The sequence below is a fragment of the Pinus tabuliformis genome, chromosome Q (genome assembly GCF_031772625.1).
Source record: "Pinus tabuliformis cultivar Carrire ecotype Pingquan chromosome Q, CPIR1, whole genome shotgun sequence".
Classification (NCBI taxonomy): domain Eukaryota; kingdom Viridiplantae; phylum Streptophyta; class Pinopsida; order Pinales; family Pinaceae; genus Pinus; species Pinus tabuliformis.
The window spans coordinates 35,663,918-35,671,750 of record NC_142296.1 but is presented as its reverse complement, the minus strand read 5'-3'; positions in this window follow the sequence as shown (position 1 = coordinate 35,671,750).

The window sequence follows — 7,833 nt, the reverse complement described above, 5'->3', positions numbered from 1 at the left end:
ATCTCACCTAAACAATATCATATGTATGACTCCTTTCTCTCTTCAGTTTGTTAATCTTAAACAAATTAACTTATAAACAAATTGAAGATTGTCCTTGTGCATATTATACATACTAGTTTAGGTAACTTAGGTTAAATTGACTTTAGGCTAGTCTTAGAACACAGGTAACTGGAAACCCATTTGAACCATTCAGAATTTCCATCACAACGGAAAAGAGTTTGATCGAGACTCTAATCGGGTAATTTCTCACGTGTTGAGGCAAGACATTTCCAGACATCAACAAGAACTTGGGGAGGTTCCCTGGACTAGGAATCATTCCTAGTTGGTTGGGAGGTAGATTCAATCGGGTAGCCAGGAGGAACATCCCTACAAAGTTAGGAAAATCCCAACCAATCCACTGGAACAGGTATCCTTCCATTTGTTAAAAAAACAAAAAACAAAAACTTTCATGTTTCATATGTTGTTGATCAAATTTTGCTTGTATGTTTTTATCAAGTAAATGTAAAGTTATAAACATGTTAATTTCCTTCTTATTGTGATTCAATTAAATAAATTTAGCGTTAGTTAGAGGACCCTAGGTTGGATCCTCACATGGTTCCAACTAGTTCAATTGGGTCTAGTTACCCTCTCTCCCTCTCTGTTGGCTTATAATATATTTATTATTTACCAATAGAAAGAGAAAAATCAAATCTACCCTCTTACAAAGCTCTTGCAAGAAAGCGATCCTTAAGCTGACTCTAAGGCTCAGCCAAGTTGCAACTAAGGTTTTTCCCTGCTTAAGCGGACTTCTATAATGCAGAATTAAATCTAAATGCAAATCTACTCTAATATGGAGGTAAAACTAATCCTATCTCGAATTGGGAAAAGTGATAGCCCTCTCTCATTTCAAGAGCAGATGAACTAACTAACTAACTAGGCGAAAATGATTGTTTATATGATTGAATTCATTGTATATTTTACATTAATTAAAGAAATAGTTCACTCGATTAATGAAAGAGAAAACAAAATGTGAATGTATTTAAACAATAAATAGTTATTGCTCAATACATTCATATTTCAATGAATTCATATAAATTATAATTTTGTTCTGCTCCTCAGAGATAACTCTTACAAAACTTCAATAACATAAAACAATCAATATGACAATAGTGCTTAATATCAGAATGCCATACACTATTTAGAACAAGAATTAAAATCAATTGCAGAAATTATGATAAAATGTGATGAATTTACATCTCAGACAATAGTGCACATGAAATGAAAATTACTTAAAAGCATACAAAAATACAGTTACAAGAATTTGTAGTCCTTGGGAAACTTCAGCTCCTTGGAGAAATTTCTAACAGTAGTGCAAAACAACCTTCTCTTTCATAACTAAAAATACTTTGTTTCTCCATAATTCAACTTAGAGTTACAAAAGTGCAAATGCACAACAAGAAAAATCAGAGTTTTCCCCAAACTTCAGATCTAAAGTTTTCCCCTCACCTAAAACTATAATCCCCTAATACAATAGTGCTTTCAGAGCCTTTACTTGCAAAGAAAAGGAACCCTTTTCCTCATTCTCAAAATTGTTATTTAATTAGGAAAAACAAAACTAAAAATGAAGAATTGTTAAGAGTAGTTCCTTTTCCTCATTCTCAAAATTGTTATTTAATTAGGAAAAACAAAACTAAAAATGAAGAATTGTTAAGAGTAGTTTTCCAGACCCACATTATTGTTGTAAATCCTCTATTCTTGTCTTTGTTGGTCTCTTTCTATTGCTCCAAAATTATTTAGATCTGAACTTCTCCAACTGATCTCCTGCTACATACAAATCAAAACCAAAAATATATTAAATTTCACACTAAAAAAAAAAAAAAAACAAAACAAAGCACCAACAACAAAAAAAAAAACAACTCTGGTGAAATTGCTAAATTAAAACAAATAAAATCCAAAAAATATAAGATGTGATTTCTTCAAATGGATTTGATTAATTTTTCAGTATTCCCGGGGAATGAATTAGTTACAAAAATTTTCTCAAGCCAATGAAATTTGCCCGAATCAAATTTGGAAAAACCAATTGTTGTTGCAAATTCGTCACTTTGTCTTGTGCTAAATTTTCTGGTCATTAAATGATTGAATATGCTAAACTTATCATTCCCATATTATTCTCCTTCTTTCCAATGAGCTATTGTGAACTTCATTTGGACAAATAATTCTTGAAATATGCCTCTTTAAAAACTATCAGAATTCTGGGAAAAATGTATGCCTGTGCCAAAATTATAAAAATTTAAATTAAAAATTCTAATCTTAATTAACTATATAATTAAAGTTAAATAATTATTAATAAATTACAATTATATCATTAATTAAATATACATATTAAAATATACAAATTAATTAAAAATATATATTAACTAAATTAAATTTTCAATTAAATATTGGGCATCGGAGGACTACAAGAGGTTGATAGTTTAAAGAGCAGCGAAATGATGGAGAGCCGAAATGACGTGTTCCCGAAATGAGGTGGGACCGAGATAAAGAGGACGTCATAAGGTAGGGAGTGAAATATTTCTGAAGTTTGAAAATTTTGGGAGTTATAATAAATAGAAATTACGAAATTCGAAGCTTTGAATGAGGATAGGGGAAAGGAAGGAAGGAGAGGAAGGCCACGTGGAGTGGGTCTCTCCTTTCCATAAACTACAACCATTTTTGAATGTTTAATGAAATAAGAAGAATTACAACCAATTGAATATCGAGATTTCGGAGGTTTGAATAATGTGGAATTTTAATTTTCTTTTCAAATGGGTAACATATAATTTTAATCGTTTTAAATTTTGAATTTTGGGTGCAGTGATTTTCTCGAACTATTAATAAAATAAAATAAAAATTAATTATATATTAATACAAAATTAATATTTACAATTAATTCGCAAAATTAAAATAATATATATTTTATACATTTTTATCCTTAGCAGTAAAAATCATCAAATTTTGGATAAATTCTATTTGCAAATCATGTATCCAAATAAGATGAAATGAGAACCAATGGAAAACTAAAGAAAAATTGAACACAATGAAGTAATCAGAATAGAAATCCGAAGAAAATAAAAATCTCGCAAAATTGTCGAACACTTAAACAAAAGAAAATATTAAAAAGTGATTTAGCAAAAATTTATGAAAAGGGTCCCCATTATTATTATAAAGATAATAAGTTAAAAATGGGGGTGTTGTGATTTCAGACAATGGGTGGATTATTAATAAAATAAAATAAAAATTAATTATATATTAATACAAAATCAATATTTACAATTAATTCGCAAAATTAAAATAATATACATTTTTATCCCTAGCGTAAAAATCATCAAATTTTGGATAAATTCTATTTGCAAATTATGTATCCAAATGAGATGAAATGAGAACCAATGGAAAACTACAGAAAAATTGAACACAATGAAGTAATTAGAATAGAAATCCGAAGAAAATAAAAATCTCCCAAAATTGTCGAACACTTAAACAAAAGAAAATATTAAAAAGTGATTTAGCAAAAATTTATGAAAAGGGTCCCCATTATTATTATGAAGATAATAAGTTAAAAATGGGGGTGTTGTGATTTCACGACAATGGGTGGACTATTAATAAAATAAAATAAAAATTAATTATATATTAATACAAAATCAATATTTACAATTAATTCCCAAAATTTAAATAATATACATTTTTATCCCTAGCGGTAAAAATCATCAAATTTTGGATAAATTCTATTTGCAAATTATGTATCCAAATGAGACGAAATGAGAACCAATGGAAAACTAGAGAAAAATTGAACACAATGAAGTAATAATGGAATCCGAAGAAAATAAAAATCTCACAAAATTGTCGAACACTTAAACAAAAGAAAATATTTAAAAGTTATTTAGCAAAAATTTATGAAAAGGGTCCCCATTATTATTGTGAAGGTAATAAGTTAAAAATGGGGGTGTTGTGATTTCACGACAATGGGTGTACTATTAATAAAATAAAATAAAAATTAATTATATATAAATACAAAATCAATATTTATAATTAATTCGCAAAATTAAAATAATATACGTTTTATACATTTTTATCCCTAGCGGTAAAAATCATCAAATTTTGGATAAATTCTATTTGCAAATTATGTATCCAAATGAGGTGAAATGAGAACCAATGGAAAACTAGAGAAAAATTGAACACAATGAAGTAATCAGAATAGAAATCCGAAGAAAATAAAAATCTCGCAAAATTGTCGAACACTTAAACAAAAGAAAATATTAAAAAGTGATTTAGCAAAAATTTATGAAAAGGGTCCCCATTATTATTATGAAGATAATAAGCTAAAAATGGGGGTGTTGTGATTTCACGACAATGGGTTTTTTTTTCCTAAGCATATGTGTTTTACTAGTTTCCTATTTGGTAACATGATCGACATCTAGATGTCATGTTTCATAATCTAGAAGTTGGGTCCGCTGGAAGTTTTTATGTTTTAGCTTAATGTTATCAGGTAGACCCTTACTTAGATCTATTTCTACACAAATTTGGTGAAAGTAAATAACCCTTTCTCTGTTCTCTCGATGTCCATAATTTTGAATGACCTAAGGGTGTTCCTAGTTTCCTTAAGAACCTTGTGATGTCAAAAAGGAAGGGGAAGCCTCACCCATATTGGTGTTGTTGAGGCCACCATTGTTGTGGCATCAAAATCTAGGAACCAATGGGTAATGAAGAGCTCTACATTTCCCTAAAACTAGGATTCTTCCTTCAATGTTCTCTCCACATCTTCTTGGGTATCAAATTGAACAATGAAGAAACATTTTGAGCAAAGGTATATGTCGCAGCATTTGGTCCAGGTTGTAAAAAATAATTGATGCAAAGCATTTGGGCAAAAAGCCATAAAATATACAAAACACTGCCTTGGATTGAAGAACAAAACAAAGTTGATTTACCTCTGTCAAGTTTACCTCCGTGACAGGTGCTTGTTGTTGTTTTTCAATAATATAAGGTCCAGGATTGTATCGTGGAAATTTTTATTTATTAGAACCTTTTCCTCGCACCACATCCTTGTAGGAAATAGAGCCTCTTAGGTTCCTAGCTCAGGAAGAACCTCGTCAAAGCCTTAGATTCATGTCGATGGTGGAATTTATTAAGATATTGTAATCCTGTAGTTGAAAATTATCTTGTAGTTGCTTCCCTTCATATAGGAGACATTGTATATCTACAAGATATCTTAACCAATTCTCTATCTGCTACTTGAGATTCGCCACATATTCTAGAATTGAAACCCAAAAAGGAAGGACTCCTCGTTAAGGGTCATAATGAAGATCTCAAAGTCTCCCCCCTATTTCAATTCTTGAGGCCCTTCTCCTAGCCTAGATTGGTTAGTACAAAGGGTTTTTTCCTGTATATCTGTGTCATTTGGATAACTGCGTAGGTTGTGTAAACCTAGATCGGGCCTTACATTCCAAAAAGACCAAAGAAATGAACCAATGCTAGTCATATATAAATTGGCTTTAGACAGTGACTCAAAAAACACATTTGACAATTCAAGAGATGCCCCATCGAAGAGGTATAAGTGGTTTCTTCCCCCGAAAGAACTAGACATGCGGATTTTTAAACGAGAGAAATTTACAAGCTCAGAATCATCGATGAATTAATATAATTCGATTTCTGCATATTACATGATTGAAACTTAACATTCCAAGAAATTGTTGCTGGATTTCGAGCAAAATTGATTGGAAAAAATGCCTAGACAAGGGAAAAAACGTATAACACTTAAACTACATGTTTTTTTAATGTATATATGTTTAACTTATATATTAATTCTTTTTATCAATAATAATAATAATAATAATAAAATTATAATTTACTTAATTTTCATGATTTTTTTTAATTTTAACAACTTAAAATGTATCATAAAGTAGGTATTCATATACTAATTATAGATTAATGTTTATTAATATTTACTAATCAATTTATATGATTATGCTAATATTAATAATAAAATTAAAATTTTATAAACCTTATTGCACATCTATCAACCTAATTAATTACTATTCTAATTTGGTCTTATATTTACAACACCAAAATAAGATTAGGGTTTAGATTTGTTGTATCTAATCCAAGGCATGTAATATGTTGTTGTCCTCCACATTCTAATCGGTTTTGTTTATTTGAAAGATAGCTCATCAGTGCCAACAGGTAAGTGCTAGACCTTGTGACACCCATTGGGTTATTTTCTATGAATTTTATTTAAAGCTACAGATCTGTGGTTGGTGACTAATAGATTGAAGTACCCACTGACTTCGTATTTTCGAACACAATTTTTTAAAATTAAAGTATTAAGATCCATATACATTTAAGTATAGTTTTAGATGCATGAAATAAATCCATAGCAAATTTAGGAACTATAAAATTGTGACATCTAGGATATGCTGGAGATAGCTAATTACTCCTTCATGTAGTGCAGTCTATATTAAGAGTGTGAATTAATTTGACTTAGTGTGAATTAGTTCGTGTTCAGTCTATATTTTGAAAAGTCAAATTTAGTGTGAGTTTACATGAACAAGTTAACCGAAGTTGATTCAAGTCTAGTTAGAGTTTGTCATGATTGCATATTTAGTAAGTTAGGGCTTTATACACCATGGTTGCATCATTCTGAGATGTATGAATGCGTGTATGTGAGAGGGTTAATGAATAGAAGGTCATTTTGTGTGTGAATTTGTGTTTTTCCTCCTTTTCCTTTCCAACAAATTGGTATCCTAGGAGAATCCAGCATGTAATGCCCATTGGTCAAAAAGGCATTCATTCAGTCAAAACAAGGAAACAAAAATCATGTATAATGAAAATTGACCTCAATCAGGCTTTCGATTGTGTAGATTGGGAGTTCCTCACCATGATTCTATAAAAAATTAGTTTCAAACATAGACATGTCTGATGGATAATGCTTTGCATCACACCAACCACCATGTCAGTTCTCATAAATGGGGAGCCCACTAATTTCTTCAAAATCAGCAGAGCACTGAGACAAGGTTGTGCATTGTCTCCTTTGTTATTAATTCTAGTTATGGATGCATTAAGAAGGGGGGATCAACTCCATGAAGGAGGTTGTTACTATAAAAGGTTGTGGGATATCCATAAATTGATACCTATTACATCTGTTGTTTGTGGATGATATTTTATGTGCAGGGGAGGCAAAAATCTCAAAATATGAAGCTTTCCATAATATTTTTCTAAAATTCAGCAATGCATCTGGGCTTAACATTAACAAAAACAAATCATAACTTATTTATGATGATGGTGCCTCAATGGAGATAATTGTGATTGCTTCTATGTTTGAGATTAAGATATTCCCATTGACAAATGGCTTCATATACTTGGGTTGTCATTTGAAACCTAGAAATTACAAGCTTTCAGACTGAGATTGTCTTGGGAACCAATTCGAGCGAATGTTACTCCACTAGGACTATGGGTGGTTAACTCTCGAAGGCAGGGTTGTAATGATTTAAGTGATTTTCCAAAGCATTCCTATATATTGGATGCATATTTTTCACATCCCTCAATCCACAATTAAGAAGATTGAATCTATTGTGGCCCATTTCCTATGGTCAGGATCTGGCCCCAAAAGAAAAATACCCCTCGCTAGCCTCAAATTAATCTCCAGATCAATTAAGAATGGAGGCTAGTGTATTCTAAATTTTAGAAACTTTAATATAGCCCTTTTTACTGCCAACCTATAGCGTATCTTTGGAGAAAAAGTGTTATGGAAGGATATTATGACATTAAAATATCTACACTACACTAGTCTGGAGGAGTGGATCTGCAATGGTGTTCCATCGAAAT